Below are 18,012 nucleotides of genomic sequence, written 5' to 3'. Positions count from 1 at the left end.
ACCTGTTTGGTCACATTGCTGAAAATTGCCCAGGTGCCAGATGTCGAAATTGCGGTGAGGAGGATCATCTTGTTGCCCACTGTAGTAAACGCCGGACCTGTGACCTGTGTGGTTCTTCAAGTCATCTATTCAGGATGTGTCCTTTGATGATGTTGCAGGGGTTTGATAGAGTGAAGCCTTCCTACGCTGATGTTGCAAAAAATACATCTTCAGTTGTGGTTGAGCCATCTGTGAATGAGGAGGAGGCCTCTGATGAGGCATTGAACTCTATATTACCTATTTTGTGTAAGAAATCTGCAGTTGGGGTCCCTGTCAGAGGGGTGTCTGATGCTCCTGTGGTTGTTCCTGTGGCTGAGAAGGTGGAGGAAGCCCAATCTAATCTTCAGGAGGTGTATCTTGCTACATCTAATGTGTTAGCTGCTTCCGATGTTCTTGAAGTCCTGTTGCCCAATTCTGTGAAGGATACTGTTGCTGTTCCTGGGACAGATAATTTTTCATTCACTGAGTCATCTTGTTATCCTGCTCCTGATGCTGTTCTTGGTGAGGGGGAGAACATTGATTGATCTGCTGTTGTGTCCTCTAGTTCTGAGGAGGATATGGATATTGCAGTGGGAAAAATTGCCTCCAAGTGGAAAAAAGGTTCAGATTCTGATGGATGGGAGAGTCCTGATATGGATCTTCCAGTAGTTAAGAGCGCAGATCCAGATACTGCAAGTGATGCTGACTCTTTAATTTCAGAGTTTCCTTCCGTCTCTACTAGACGTTCCCTCTGACTCAAGCCAGTGTATTGGTGACTTTTCTGATGCCTCTTCTGTTGGTTATCTAGATAAAAGAGATGTGAACCAACTTGCTTAAGTTACTGGTTATGAAGCTGGCAAAGGGGAGCCTAGAAGGTCAGATCACAGAGGCAGATTTAAAGGATCTCCTTTGAGTCCTAAGAGAAAGAAAGGAAAGAAGAAGTCCTGATGTTAATTCTTTTTATGTTTTTCTTTAATTTATTTTTGTGATGTTTCTGACCATTTCTTCCCTTAATGTCAGGTGTATGAAAACTATAGTAAGGAGCGCTGCAATTTTTAAGTTATTATCTGTATGTTCTGCTAATATTTTTTGTTTGCAGGAATGTGGTCTCTCTGAACATCCTAAATGTGCTGACTGGGAATATGGTCCTAAAGTATGGCCTTGTTTTTCTGATAGGAATGGGGGAGTGGGAGTTTTGTTTAAGGGGTTTTGTTTTTCTATCCTTAATGTAGTTCATATTGTCCCCGGTCGGGTTCTTTTGGTTAGTTTTAGTTTTTGTGGGACTGTTTTTCGTTTGTTTAATGTATATGCTTCTCCAAATAGGGTAGAAAATTTGCTTAATTTTGAAACATTAAAGTTTTTTCTGCCAGGTCGAGATCCAACTTTTTTGTTGGGGATTTTGATTGTATTATTAAGAATGGGGACAGAGAGGGTGGGAGTGATTGTAGGGTGGATAACTCAGGAAATTTTTTAGTTGATCTGCTTAAATCTTTCGGATTGAAGGATGCCTTCGGGTCTGTTTCATTTTCAGGGGAGGGTTTTACTTTTTTTAGTGATAGTGGTGGGATAAAATCTCGAATTGATTTTTGTTTTTTATCTAAATTTCAAGGTGTTGATGATTTTTCTTTAAAGCGGATGCCCTTTACGGATCATGCCCTTTTGATGTGTAAGGTGAATTGTGATTTGAAGATCAAGTATGGTAAGGGTGTTTGGAAACTGAATGTGGATTTGTTAGAAGATGAGAAAATTAAGCGTCAGTTTGTTTGGATGTATGAAAGGTGGCTTGAAAGAAAGTGTGATTTTAGTAATGTGCTTATGTGGTGGTTAACGGTGGAAATAAAGAGGTTTTTTATTAAGAAAGGCTGTGAGAAAGCTAGAATGGAAAGGGAGTTTTATGATAAATGGTATCTGAGGTTGTTGTATTTGTATGAATTGAGAAATTGTGGTATTGATATGCATGAGGAAATTGCTGAAGCAAGAAAGATAATTAAAAAGTGTATGCATGAAAAAGGAAAGAAAATTTTTTTATGTCAAGATTAGAGAAAATGGAAAAGGATGAGTGTTAGGGGTAATATGAACCTGATGGCAGCCATCTTGTTCTTCGCAGCCATCTTGTTCCTCGCAGCCATTTTGTAATGAATAGACTTTATTATAGCAGTTATTATGTAGTGAGAACTATGCATATGTTAGTAAGAATTGTATTAGTATTACTGGCCTTGCAAATGTTCCTGGCAAGGCGCCTGGAAGTCTGTTATCTAGGTAAGATGGCCAAACGACCTTGCTTTAGGCTGAAATATGCGCACAGATATATTTTTGATACTGTCATAAGAAACACTCCTTCATACTCCTCTTTTTCTCATGTATTTTTGTAAGCTTCTGTTGTTCATGAAATATGGTACGAGATGACGCGGTCCTAACGTGTCATCCCCTTAACCCTGTATGCTGTTATAAGAAAGGCTTGCACTGTGCAATAAACAGAATTGGCTTTCGATCATAATGCTGCGTGGTCTGAGTCATTCTAAGGGGCCCTTATCAGGTAATCTACATATGCCTCAGGTGGTACACTAGGCCCCAGGCTTTGGCCTGCACTGACACTTACCCCCTGAAGGGGACACCTAACAGTTTTGGCGTCAGGACAGTGGGATTCGCAGGGAGTAACTATGAGTGCTTTTACCATGCTTTCTTTCTGTGAATTTGAACCTAAATTTAGTCTGGTAATAGGTGTTGATGATAATGATATAAGGTTAAAGGGGTTCCTGTGGTTGAAGCACAGGTTTGCGGAGGTTAAAGTCCTGCCGGCAGTTGTGATACCCCTCCAGACAGGTAATCAGTCCTGTGCTGGGACACGACAGGTATTGTGAGTCCTGTCGGTGATAAGCGCGCAAGAAATATATGAATGCCAGTTGACGGGAGGATTTTTTAAGATAAACTCCCCCGGGCGAACGTGGCAGTGAAGTGAGTAAGTCTCACGTGTGTTGAAGTTTCCCATATTCATTCCCATAATAGAGTTTTGCTACCCACCTGAGGCTCATGTTGATATCTGATGCTTGCTTTTGCTGCTATATAAAATTATGCTGTGCGTAGAAAATATTAAGTGGCTGTGCATGTTAATTGTGGCTATTATTGTATTGAGAAAGGGGAACTGCTCATAGATAAGAATGCACAGAGAAAATTACATGTATAAGGTAAAAGAAAAGAAGAGTTAATAGTTTCTGCAAAAGACAGAAATATTTTTTTTTTTAAAAACACGGTCAGTAAGTACTGCTGTTTGATAAATAGAGAAATCTCTGTGTTAAAGAATGTAGCAGGCAAAGAAGGGGGGCCACCACTGAGCGCGCACATAGCTCAGAAAAGAAAAAAAAAAAGAGAGAAAAGAAATCCTGTCTCCGTTTGTAAGATTTTTTTTGTTTGCTTGCAGTAACAAAACTGAAATTTTGTATATTGAGATGCATAATGCGTGATGGTCTGTAGGTTCTCACTGTGGTATGCATGTGACAGATTTGCTTTAAACCAAAAAACAGAATGTATTATTTGAAAATGATTATCCCACTCCACGCAAAAAATGGCCATTTTGCGTGGAATCGAAAAAAAAAAATGCATTGTGGAAATGGTGAAAAGTTAATCTAGTGTTTTTTTATATATATATATGTATGTCGTACGCTAGAAATTAGATGCTCTTCTGAGAAAGGAAAAAGGGAGTGAATCTCTGGTATGCGAGATGGAATGAACTTCTGTATCGTAATAATGTTTCCTTCTGTTTCTCTGCTGGGAAATCAGACGTTTTTAGAAGATATTTGGTAATGTTATTTTATATAACTGTATTTCAAAGTCACCAGCATGTTTTAAGTATGTGGTATTCATATGCAGTTTTAGTTTTAAGTGATAATTGTTGTTCGGCATGTAAAGATATGATATTGTTTTTGCAAGTGAAGTAACGGCTTTGAAAGTGGCTTTGAAAGTGCGATGGTGTGTGTGATTTTTTGTCACGCTCTGGTAAATATGAAACTGTTTCTGGTATGATTAATGGGTTAACGTATGTTGTATTTGTAAGGTCTGTGCACGGCGTGGGTGCACACAATGAAATATATTTATAGGCTGTAATTGAAAGTTTTTCTAAAAGGGCGTCCGTTTTTGTTGCAAGTAAATTAATCTGCAGGTCATGCTACAGTACAGAGGTGAAATTAGTGTGGTAAATCATACAAGCAGCCTAAATTATGGTTAGGATATACATATGTAATTTGCGTGATGAATGGTTAGTCCTTAAAGGGACGGTTCACTGTAACAAGGTGTTGCTATTAATGTATTGTCCATGACTTGTTACACAAGCGGCATATTATCTTATATTTGTCTGGAAAATCAGAGCTCAGTGCGTAGACGGAGCAATAGAAAATTGTCATTTTCTTATTTAAAGAACCAGTGCAATAACCCTGTATTAGTAGTTTGCTAAATATATTTTTAGAGACCTTTCTTTGTATATATTTATTTTAAATTTGCTGTTCAGATAGCAGATATTTTTTTTGCAGCATAACTTAATTCTCTCTGTAATGCAAACTGAAGTGATAAGTTGTCTACAATTTTAGTGTAGGGATCCGTGAGACTAGCGGACAGAAAAAGAAAAGAAAAAAAAAAAAAAAACCCAGAAAAAAACAGGAGAGAAAATATTTAAAGGGATACAGGAAAACTGGTATAACATCTGAGAATTTAAGGGAATATTTACATAAAAGACGATGAGGTTTACTGTAAGCCTAACACTAGTATATTTCACTGTGTTAGCAGTTTCAATTAAAGATTATTTTTAATTTGGTTAAAATGTCCCTTTAATTAGCCTGCATCCCACTGTGAGTGCGTTCTTATGCTGCTTATGCTTGTTTAGGCTATTTAATGAACGTCAGTATACATTTTCTTTATTATAAGGATCATTGGGATTAATTTAAAGGAGAAATTGTATTAGTATTTCTTTTTCAGAAAGCTTATTTTTTGTTGTGTTATATACGGTTGTTATATTTGGCTGGACAACTGCAGAATGGGGAATATCAAATTATATACAACGTTAAATCCAATAATTTTGTTGTGGTTAAACTAATTAGCATTTATCAAGTTTTAGTGTGAATTTTATATTTTTAAGCAGTAAACAGTGTTTCTCCTTTAAGTAGAAATGAAACTTTGAGCTTGCCTCACTATCCTCACTATCCTTGAGAAGAATGATAACACTGTGCATGTTTTGCTTATCTTTAAAAAAAAAAAAAAAAAAAAAGTTTCTCTGTTTGGCTTTGTTGCAGAGAGAACAATTTGCACTGTACATTTAAAGCGGCAGTACTGGTGTTCTATGTTATAAAAAATGATAACTATAAATTGCTCACTACAAAGAAACAAGTATTTATATTATATTCTGTCATAGAATATAGCTTAAAAAATGATAATTTTATTTCTGTGGCTGTCAAACTGTATCTCACAGATATAACTCTTTGTTATTTAAAATAACCCCCACTGCGTTCAATAAATAAATGAGATATTATTTAATGAAATGATTTCAGTGACACTTTAAAATATATATAGTTATTTTGTTATTAACTAGTTTACCACTATTATTGCAATGACTTTGACTGCTGCTTAACAGCTAAGCCGTGGTCTATAAGGTGTCTACAAATAAACACCCCTAATTAAGGCAATAGGGGTCAGCAAACAAATGATGCACAGTTTATCTGATTCTACTGCATTTATATAACTAGCTAATTTATCTGTTCACAGTTTTGGTTTTATTTATATGGCTTACGTGTATTCTGTCTCTTGGTATTGTAATGAGATTTATACAGCCTGTGATAAGAGGCAGTCCTCAAAGGTTTAAAAAAATTAGCATATAAGCCTACCTATGTTTGGTTTAATCTAGGAAGGTTGGTTAAAATTAAAAGTCCTATCTGAATAATGAATTTTCATTTATCCTAGAATGTCCCTTTAACAGTGGCTACTGTGGTTATCTGATCTTTCCCAAATAAGCGCAATTTTATTTGTGCAATCTGCAACTTAAGTTTCTTGGGCATCTGCTGTGATTGCTTTCTTTGTGTGATATTAAAGTTTTGTACATAGTGGATGTTTTTAATTGTTTGTCATGTTCTGAGTGTGTTGCATTTCAGCGAATGTCAGAATATGTGTTGCATTCTAAGTTAATTGTGGTTGTTTGAAATTTGTGTCAGCAGCTAATGTTTCGTTTTGTGTAAGACAAGAACGATTGGTTTTCATTGTTTGTTATGTTTTTCTCTTTTGTGGACAGCATATTGAATTGTGAAGTGTATTTCATTTTGCTTGCTATTGAGAATTGTCTCTGCATGAGGGGAGTGCATGATTTGTCGTTTAGTTTCTTGTTATCTTGTGTTTGCGTGTCACATGAGATGTTTCACGCAAACATGGGGGAAGTATTGATGAGTATTGATGAATATCTTTATGTAATGGAGGAGATTATTTTTAGGAGGTGAACCTACAACGTTTTGAATCTCCTCGTACAATGTTATTGTGTTAATTTCAGATGCCTAAAATGTTTTATTTTTCTATGTGGTTCTTAACACTATATTTGTATTTGCAGGATGAGAGTATGCTGTCTTCAGAGATTGAAACACACTAACTGAATTATTTTTGAGTTTCCATATTTAGGTAAAATCTGTACAGGCAAAATTCCATAAGTGCACTCTTCAAAAGATTAAAGATTGAAAGCAAGTAAACCTTTAAAGAAAGAAAAGATAAAGATGAAAGACCTTTTGTCAAGCTTGTTTTAACCATCATACTGCAGTAAAAAAAGTTACTGAATTATCTTTGGATCCATTCTTTGCTTTGCATGCTGGTACCAGCCCCAGAACTGGACTCTGGGTAATCCATGACTGTTTTCTCTGATGTGTGTCTTCAGGACATAAAGACTATCCTTCTCTGGACTGTGCCTTACCGCTCGATATGGAAGTCCTGTTATGCTGTTACAGGATCAACCAATTAAATTAGGGGAGTATTGTTTTAACCCTATTCCTTATATTGCTTGTTTTGTATTTTCTTGTATTTGTTTTATTTTTATTGATCATATTTGGTCTAAGAAATCATATGCTTCATTGGTATTAGTGCACATGGTAGTTTATGTGCGTAACAAAGTAACCCTTTAGATAAGTGTAACTGTGAACTTCGCAGTATTGTACTCTATTGAATGGCCCACTGAGTATAGAAAATAGGTTTAAGGAAAATGCTGCAACATAGCATAATATTTTAGACCCTTCACCCTTTAGAACATAAGGAGGACACGTCTAAGCTAGAAGTTTATAGTAAATATACAGAGAAATGTTTCAGGGAATAGCATAATTATAGTTTATGAAAGCAAATGTATTTTTCCCTTTTATTAATTAGTATGGTATCTGCAAAGTGAATTTGGTCATTCCTGATGTTTGTCAAAGAGAGTAATTCTTACCATAAAGATGTGTTTACCTTTAAAAGAGCTTGTAGTTTTAAATGATGTTCTGTTTGTATGCTTTCCTCATATAGGAGTGTGAGAGAATTTAGGTTGGAGAATTATAAGCATTATAGATAGCAGCCATCCAGAATAAAGCAACACAAGGTTCTTTTATTTTTTAGAAGTTCAAAGTGATATAGAGAAGTTGTAAATTATTCTCTGAGAAATGTCAATGTATTTAAGTTGTATTATATATCAACAATGTTTTGTTTGATTTTTAATGACATAGGATGAAAGTGACGTTTTATTTGGACATAATTGTGATTGTATTGCGGTGTGTACTCATCCTGTACTGTTTCTGTTTGCTTCCTAGACTCCCTGTGACTCGAGTGTCTGTTTGCCATGGGTATCCACTGGTTGCCTTGTCTACCCCATGAACAAACCATCAGATTTCCAGTATCTCCCTGCGGAAGAACCGTGGATAAGCACCCCTACTGCAAATGAACTGTTGGAGAACTGTATTATAGCAAAGTGTCAAGGTGCAGCGCTCTCAAATGGACAAAGACTGTTCTTAAAGTGATCAGAGGCCACCTAGAGACAGTTGTGCTGTTGCTATGTCATGCTTTACTGTGGAAAAGGAACTGTTGGACATATTGGGGGGTGCTAGCAATGCAGGTGGAGAGATAGAAGATGCAGCGTTGTTTGGGGGTAGATGGGGGGCTGGTTGGGTCTCTGTGCTGGTAGACCGGTAGTTTTGGGAAGGCTGGAGGATAGATGGAAGGTATTGGAGGGACTGTACCTATATGCAGTGACAATTAGCCTATAAAAGTATATCACAACATGCGAATATTTTTCTCTTTAGTATTCTTATAGAGTTCTGTTACCATAATATAAGGCTTTACTAATTTTCTATGCCTGTCTATTTTTATGTTATTCTGTTAGAATAAAAGGATGGTATGTTAGGGGTAATATGAACCTGATGGCAGCCATCTTGTTCTTCGCAGCCATCTTGTTCCTCGCAGCCATTTTGTAATGAATAGACTTTATTATAGCAGTTATTATGTAGTGAGAACTATGCATATGTTAGTAAGAATTGTATTAGTATTACTGGCCTTGCAAATGTTCCTGGCAAGGCGCCTGGAAGTCTGTTATCTAGGTAAGATGGCCAAACGACCTTGCTTTAGGCTGAAATATGCGCACAGATATATTTTTGATACTGTCATAAGAAACACTCCTTCATACTCCTCTTTTTCTCATGTATTTTTGTAAGCTTCTGTTGTTCATGAAATATGGTACGAGATGACGCGGTCCTAACGTGTCATCCCCTTAACCCTGTATGCTGTTATAAGAAAGGCTTGCACTGTGCAATAAACAGAATTGGCTTTCGATCATAATGCTGCGTGGTCTGAGTCATTCTAAGGGGCCCTTATCAGGTAATCTACATATGCCTCAGGTGGTACACTAGGCCCCAGGCTTTGGCCTGCACTGACACTTACCCCCTGAAGGGGACACCTAACAATGAGTCTTGTAGTAAATATTTTTTTAGAAGACTTTTGAAGGAAAGTTTGGTTTTGTTAGTGTTTTTGATAAGGATGAGTATGAAATTAATGGTATGGAAGGTGTTTTGCGGGAAGTTCGTGAGTTTTATAGTGAGCTGTATAAAGAAAAGACAAGAGATGTTTTATTGGAAAAGGAGTTGTTGGAAGACATTGAGGTTAAGTTGGAAAATGTGATAATGATTTGTTAGAAAGAGATATGTTTGGATGAGATTGCAGAGGTTGTTAGGAGTTTTAACAATGGGAAGGTACCTGGTTGTGATGGTTTGCCTGTTGAATTTTATACTTGTTTTTGGAATTTGATTGGGGTGGATATGTTGGAAGTTTGTAAGTTTGTTTTGAGAATGAATGTTTTGCCTGTTTCAATGAGGAAAGGTTTGATTGTTTTGTTATTTAAAAAGGGTGAAAAGAGATATTTGAGGAATTGGAGGCCGATTTCTTTGTTGAATGTTGATTATAAGATTATTGCAAAGGTACTGGCCAATAGAATTTGTGGAGTTATTGGTAAGGTTGTGGGTGAAGAGCAAGTGTGTGCTGTTCCTGGGCGTCAGATTTCTGAAAGTTTGTTGTTACTACATGATGTACTGTGGTATGTGAGGGAGAGGATGAGGTCTGTTGATGTTGCTGTTGCTATTGTGGATTTTGAAAAAGCGTATGATAGAGTAGTGCATGATTTTATGTTTCATGTTTTAGAACGTTTGGGTTTTTCTGGTAAAATTATTGGATGGTTTAAATGTTTGTATTGTGATATTGTGAGTCAAGTTCAGGTTAATGGTTTTTTTAACTGAGGAATTTTCTGTTAAATCTGGAGTGCGTCAAGGTTGTCCTTTGTCTCCTGTGTTATTTGTATGTGTCATTGAGCCATTGTTAACTAGTTTGAGGAAGGATAAATTAGTTAGAGGTGTGAATGTTCCTGGCAGTAATGGAAGGTGTTTGAAAGTGATTGGGTATATGGATGATGTGAGTGTGGTATGTGAGACTCAGGCTGGTTTGAGGAGGGTGAAAACTGTGTATGGCAAGTGGTTTCAGAGTTAATTGGAATAAGTGTAAAGTTAAAGTTTTTGGTAATGATAGGGAGATTGATTCCTGTGGATGGCCTGCGACTTAAGGTGCAATTGAGGTGTTGGGTGTGAAATTTGATGTGGATTTGAAAGGCTTGGAAAGTTGTGAGAATGTTTTTGATAAAGTGAGTAGAAAACTTCAGTTTTGTTCTTTAGGGACTTTATCTTTAGAAGGAAAAATGTTAGTTATTAAATCAGTTTTGATCCCTATTATGTTATAATTAGCCTTAGTTTTTCCACCTCCTGAGAGGATTTTTCGGAGAATTTTGAGAGTGTTGTTTTCTTTTTTTCTGGAGTTCTGGTATGGAGCGTTTGAAAAGAGATGTTGTTGTTAAGAGTAAGAATGTTGGTGGTAAGGTTTTCCAAATGTGGAGAGATTCTTGGCTGTGAAATATGTTAGTAGGTGTGTGGTTCTGAGTGGTAAGGATAGCATGGCTGGTTGTATGGTAAAGTATGCTTGTGGAAATGTTTTAAGACGATATGGTTTGTTTGAGATTGATAAAAAGAAACCGGTATGTTTTGCTGTTCCATGGTTTTATGTAAGGGTGGAATGTTGGATTAAAAAATATGGTTTTGAGAATGTTAGTAGGGAGATGTGGTGTGAAAACAGAATGGTGTTGAAAATGTTGGAGAAGAAGGAAGGTCTTGAGTTGTTTGGGTTTTTAAATGAGAATGAATGTGTGTTGGTATGGAAACATGTGTGTAATAAGCATTTGATGAATAGGCAGAAAGATATTAGTTGGATGAGTGTGCATAAGTGTTTGCCAACAAGGGATTTTCAGAGAATGCGTCGTTTAGTGGCTTCAGAAGTGTGTCCTAGAGATGGTTGTTGTCAAAGTGAGAGTGTTATTAATTTGTTTTGGAATTGTGAGTATGCTAGGGATGTTTGGAGAAGTTTGAGTAGGATGATTAAGGGTCTGACTGGAGTGCAGTTTTATACTTTTTTTTTTTTAATTTTTCAACGAGCTTTATTGAGATAATTTGAGGTTTTACAGCAGATCGTAAAAATACATGGAATACATCAAAATAAAAAGGTATTTCAAATACTTAGAGCCATGCAACAGCTATAATTGTGTGATACTCAGTTTTTGTTGCATTATTATGCGATGAAGATTTAATACATTGGGCTAGGAATCTGCAAGGATATTACATAAATATTCCCATTTCCAGCAATGTAAGCGTTATCTACTATACATTAAGTATAAAAATGAGTTAAAATATTAGAAGAGGATAAAACAAGGCAATAAGCAATAGTTATTTAACCTCGATTTTTGCCCCAGCTGTCTGAATGGGCCTCTCTTGGGCCCTATATATATATGTATAGCCAATGTGGGGATTATACATGTGAATAATACATATAAAAAACAAACTAAACAAACAACTAACAAAACATAAACAGAACTATATAAAGAACAGGGCTGCAGTATAGGGTGTTAACGTATCTGGGAGTGTGTCTGCCAGGGCCCCACAGGGGAAATTATCATGGGGGACCATAGGGTGCTTGTATCTTTGATAGAGAGCAATTCTACAATGTGGGGGCCTGAGTAAAAAGAATTCTATCCTGTTCAAGACTATCTAATGGGAGAGGAGGGGCAGGGCACTGAGTATAACTAGGACTTTTTAGTGCTCAAACGCATGGCGCTCTTGGTTCCACTGGAGTGGCTAAGCAACTGTTCAATAATTTTGAAATGGGGTTGGCTGTCTCATCATATTGCTCAGGCCACCCCAGTAGGAAAGTGAGATGGTATTAAACAAGTGCAGGGTGTAAACCCCTGTAGCGCTGTGGAAGCCTCTTCCTGCGGTATCTAGGTAGAACATATGCACCCAAGCAAAATAAACATTCAGCCCGCCCACCCCACAATACATCAGTGCCTAAGTAATAAACAAAAAAACAGTCAACGGGACTTCTAAGTAAGGCTTGCACACAGTATTACTACTTTATACTGTATTACCGCCCTGCGTGTATCACATAACATGTCCCTCAGCCAGTGTCAAAACATGAACGTGTCCAGAACAGCATCGCCACATAGCAAGGGTCTCGCTGTGCCCTGCTGTGGCTAGAACGTTGCCTCCCGGGTAAATAAATGAGTGGTCTGGTGGTTATCATTCTTTGTTCATGCAGTTTCATGCCCCCACTGTTCACTTGGACTGCAGGTTGCGATAGTGTCCATAAGTTTGTGTCTGCAGCATGTTGCAGTGACAGATCGTAGCTCTTTTCCCCCAAGTTAGGCATTAAGTCAGTTTGGAGCGGTAATGAATCCGCCATTTGATACAGGGGGGTGAGCGAAGGCACTGGGTCATCTGGTTGCCGTGATAATAGGACAGGTTGTAACTTGTGCAGGATGCTTCCCTCACCAAGAAACGGCTCACCATCTTCAAGCTTGCGGGGAACATGTTGCTGAGTATCCACAGTATTTGCAATGACTATGCTGGTGTGCTGCTCCCTGTACAACTTCTCTGGTACATTATGAGGCACCCCAGTCCGATGTCCTGTCTCCTCTTCAGTCTCCTGTAGTCTGTGTATAAGGAAGTCGTAGGGTGCAGACTCCATGAGCCGTTGTATGAGTAAAGCAAGTTTAACCGGCATGTCCTCCCAAAGCTCTAGGTTACTTTCCTGTGACATAGGTTTTTGCTTTTCCCCCCTAGAGGTCCCGGCAGTGTAGAAAATTGCTTAATAGTTTGTCAAAGTTCAGTCCTGTGTTATAGGTTGTAGAGATTCAGTAAGTCTGATTGCTCAGACAGAACTGATCACCCGGCTCTACCCGGGGGGGAGGTGATTGCCTAGAGAAAGAAGGCCGCCGCCATAGGCCCTTAAACTCCGATCTGGACCTCCAGTGTCATGCAAACAGCTGAAAATAAGAAAATACAGTACCGCAATATCCAGTACTGCGGTGTGCTTAGATGATATGTTTCTTTCCTGCTGTTTAGGTATAATAATCGGCGGATTATTAAAATTTCCTCTGGAGCTCACAGAAAATGCGTCCTATCTAGAACACAGCACGGACACGCCCCCCAGTTTTTTACTTTTAATATGATGAAGTATGGTCTGTGTGGAGGGAGTGGTGTGGATAAGGAGAAAGCAAGATTGATATGGTTGTTAGCATGTTGTGTGAAGCAGGTGTTGTGGGATGTGCGTAATATATTGATTTTTAAGAAAAAGGTAGTTACTGTAGGTGATTGTGTGGGTATGATCCGTGGGAAGTTGTTTTTGTATTTTTCTTTTGATAGGAGGCGATATGGGGAATTAGATTCTGAAGGCATCTGGAAGATAAAGAAGTGGAAGGATTGGATTATTTAGTTTCTTTTTTTTTTTTTTCCTCTCCGGTTTGTTTTTGTCTGTATTTGAATTATGTTTCATTTTATTCTGTGTGATTATTTAAGTTGTATGTTTGCATTTTGAATTCTTTCTGATGACAAAAGTTTGGGTCATCATCATAACAAGAGATATTTTGTTTGAATTTGTTATTATGATTTTATTTTGTATATATGCATATTTGATTATTTTTCTAATAAAAGAATTACAAAACATACGTCTGGGGTTTTGCTCTCTTTTTTATTTATGCAAATTATGACACTTAGGGAAGTCTCCCTAAGTGTGATGCGGGAATCCTGAAGTGGACCCATTGCTCAGTGTGCCTAGAGGATATGGCTGCACCTCACTGACGAGGCCCACACTAGGCCGAAACGTACGTCTGGGGTTTTACTGTTTCTCTTGTTCAGAGAGGGATTGCCTGGTATTTCGGGGCTGGACTGTACTGCTAAGTCAGGATCAGACTGATATGCTTCAGGAAAGTTCTTCTCTGTGAAAGGCACACGTTGAGCAAAAAGAGACTGCTTCTTGGGTGGTAACTAGCCATAGAACAAGCTATTGTGCTGCTGTTCATTCCCAGGTTGAGTTCTTCTCTCTTTTTATTTATGCAAATTATGACACTTAGGGAAGTCTCCCTAAGGGTGATGCGGGAATCCAGACATGGACCCGTTGCTCAGTGTGCCTAGAGGGATATGGCTGCACCTTACTGACGAGGCCCACAATAGACCGAAACGTAGGTCTGGGGTTTTGCTGTTTCTCTCGTTCAGAGAGGGATTGCCTGGTATTTCCGGGCTGCACTGTACTGCTAAGTCAGGATCAGACTGATATGCTTCAGGAAAGTTCTTCTCTGTGAAAGGCACATGTTGAGCAAAAAGAGGCTGCTTCTTGGGTGGTAACTAGCCATAGAACAAGCTATTGTGCTGTTGTTTGTTCCCAGGTTGAGCTTTTCTCTCTTTTTATTTATGCAAATTATGACACTTAGGGAAGTCTCCCTAAGTGTGATGCGGGAATCCAGACATGGACCCGTTGCTCAGTGTGCCTAGAGGGATATGGCTGCACCTCACTGACGAGGCCCACAATAGGCCAAAACGCATGTTGAGCAAAAAGAGGCTGCTTCTTGGGTGGTAACTAGCCATAGAACAAGCTATCGTGCTGTTGTCCGTTCCCAGGTTGAGCGCTTCTCTCTTTTTATTAATGAGGATTCCTCATCTGATGTAGAAACTGATATTTCCTGTTTAAGGTTGAACATATTCGTTTTCTTCTAAAAGAGGTCTTGGTCACTAGGGGTTAAGGATCCTATATCTTCTAATGATAACATTTGTAATCGTTAAAAATTCTGTTTTAAAACTGTTGTTAATCTCCCTGACGTTTTCTCTGTGCCTGATGCTGTCTCTGACATGATTGCTAGGAAATGGTCTAAGGCAGGTGTGTCTTTTAATCCTTCTGCAATGTTTAAAAAATATATCCTTTACCTGTATATATATCCTGTAGCCCTTTCAATGGGGGTTAATGCTTTTCTGCAAACTTGGGATTTTTTAACTCATCTTTTGATTCCTTCACTCCATCTTATTTTAAAGTTGTTAGTTCCTACAACTAAAGGCGACTTTTTGGCAGTTATTTGTTACTGATCTCGGAGAACTTGGTTTTCTCTGCCCTAGGGATTAGCATAGGAGTCGTCTTTTTTTTTTCTTCTGTCACTCTAGGCATGTTGCTTTAGGGTATATATATATAATAAATAAAGAAGAAGGAAGAAGCACACTATCACTTAATCTTCATTCATCAGGATGCTAGCAAGGATGTTTACATATCAAGCACAAACAGCTTGCGCTCACTGGATTTCCTTCTTAATACAGGGAGAGTCCACAGCTGCATTCATAACTTGTGGTAATACAGAACCTAGCCACCAGGAGGAGGCAAAGACACCCCAGCCAAAGGCTTAAAGAGATACTGAACCCAATTTTTTTTCTTTCATGATTCAGATAGAGCATGCAATTTTAAGCAACTTTCTAATTTACTCCTTGTGATGAGAGCAGGATGTGATGTCACTAGTTTGTGGGCGGGGCTTAGGTCCGGTGTCTGTGTCGCAGTTAGTTTAGTACAATCAACCTGACTAGATGTGTATTGCTATGCTCTGCAATAAAATAGAGTTGTACCATCATTGCTGTGTCCTGCATATGTCCTGCATCTCATGACATGGTGTCAGAAGTTCTGGACTGCGCTTCTGTTCCTGATCGAATGCAATGTCTAAGTTTACCCCACCTGAGATTTTTGACTTCTCTCAGCCTGCAGCTTGGCCCACATGGCGTCAGCGGTTTGAGCGCTTCAGGATTGCATCCAAACTGAACAAGGAGAGTGGTGAAGTACAAGTTAATTCTCTTTTATATTCTATGGGGAAAGATGTGGAGCCAGTGTTCAATGCTTTTACTTTCCAAGAAGGGGAAGAATTTAACTTTGATATAGTTATGGATAAACTCAGTGCCCACTTTGTGCCCAAAAGAAATGTGATTCATGAGAGAGCTTGTTTTCACAAACGTAATCAGCGTGTGGGAGAATCTGTGAAGTCATTTGTGCGCAGCCTGTATGAACTAGCTGAATTCTGTGAGTTTGGTGTTGCTAAAGAAGAGCAAATCAGAGACAGAATAGTTATTGGGATTGCAGATGCTGAAGTCTCACTGAAGCTACAGTTGGAGGCTGATTTAACATTAGATGGGGCTATTAGGATGGCCCACCAGAGTGAACTGGTGAAAAAGCAAATTGCTGATCTGAGGTCTGAGAGTATTGTGGATGAAGTGCAACAGTCTAGGAAAAATGCTAGTGAAAGGCACAGTGTGAGCGGTAGATCTAAAGTACTGGAAAGGCCTAGAAATGGATGGGCGCAACATGCCCAATGCACGTGGTGCTACCGTGCCCATGATCAGAGTGTTATATGCCCGGCCAGGGATAAAAGATGCAGAAAATGTAACAGAATGGGCCATTTTGAAGTTGTGTGTAGAACTGAATACATTAAGGAGATGCAGGTGGACGGTGACCAGGAGGGTCAGAAGTGTGTTTGGGGGGTCCGTTGTGGAACGGCCAAGCTCAGAGGAAGATTGGAAAGTTACTTTTACTGTAATGGGAGACAAAGTTGATTTTAAGATTGACACAGGAGCAGATATCACTGTAATGTCTTTTGCTGAATTTATGAAACTGCCTCGACAGCCCCAGCTGGCGAAGGTTACTACAAATGTCCATAGTCCTGGTGGCGCATTGATTGTGCGGGGAAATTTCTTGCCAGCTGTGAGTACAAGCAAAGAAAGTTCACCATGTGGGTGCATGTGATTCGAGGTCAGTGTGTTAAAAATTTATTGAGCAGAAAAGCAGCCTGTGACTTGGGCCTCGTGGCCAGAGTGAATGAGATTTTTGAAGATATGTTTGGCGAGTTGGGCCTACTGAATTGCAAACCAGTCCGTATAGTACTTAAAAGTGACGCAGTCCCATACAGTATTTCTACTCCTCGTAGAATTCCGTTCCCGCTCATGCCTCAAGTGGAGAAAGAGCTTATGCGCATGAAGTCTATGGGGGTTATTGAAGAGGTTGTTGAAGCGACTGATTGGTGTGCCCCCATTGTTCCAGTTGCAAAGAAAAACGGAAAGGTGCGCATCTGTGTGGACCTGAAAAGGTTGAATGAGGCAGTGAAGAGAGAGAGATTTGTGCTGCCGACATTAGAAGATATAGCTCCGAAGTTGGCTGGGGCAAAGTTCTTTTCCACATTAGACGCTTCTAGCGGCTTTTGGCAGATCCCCCTGGATCCAAAGTGCCGCAAACTGACTACCTTTATCACACCGGTAGGTCGGTTCTGCTTCTGCAGACTCCCCTTTGGGATATCATCCGCTCCTGAAATCTTTCAAAGGGAAATGAGTTCTCTCCTGAGTGACCACGTGGGCACAGCGGTCATCATGGACGACATTCTAGTGTATGGGTCTACAGTGGAGGAGCATGATCAGCGTTTGAGTTGTGTGCTACAGGCTATCAAAGAAGCTGAATAAAGAAAAATGTCATTTTAGGAAAACTGAATTATGCTACTTTGGGCATATCATCAATGGGGATGGCATCAAGCCAGACCCCGAGAAAATTTGTGCTATTGAACAGATGAAAAGCCCTTCTGATGTACATGAGCTGAGACAGATATTGGGCCTTGTAAATTACGTGGGCAAGTTTCTTCCAGGTTTATCAACAGTTTTACACCCTACCACAGAGTTGCTTAAGAAAGACGTTGCCTGGGTCTGGGGACCTTCACAAGAAAAAGCTTTCCTGCATGCCAAATCCCTGCTGGGGTCTGCCCCAGTGCTGGGGTTCTACGACCCTTCAAAAAAGACTGTGGTTAGTGCCGATGCAAGCAGTTATGGGTTGGGGGCTGCACTCTTGCAGCTGAACGAAAATAAACTACAGCCCATCGCCTACTGTTCCCGCACACTGACGGCTGCGGAGTCAAAATACGCTCAAATTGAGAAAGAGTGCCTGGCTGCAGTTTGGGCCTGTGAGCGCTTCCAGCACTATCTAGTGGATTTGGAGAAATTTAGTCTGGAAACTGACCACAAACCGCTAGTCCCTCTAATCAACTCTTATGACATTGACAAAACACCCTTGAGATGCCAGAGACTTTTAATG

This window comes from Bombina bombina, chromosome 5 (genome assembly GCF_027579735.1).
Source record: "Bombina bombina isolate aBomBom1 chromosome 5, aBomBom1.pri, whole genome shotgun sequence".
NCBI lineage: Eukaryota > Metazoa > Chordata > Amphibia > Anura > Bombinatoridae > Bombina > Bombina bombina.
This window is presented reverse-complemented; position numbering follows the sequence as displayed.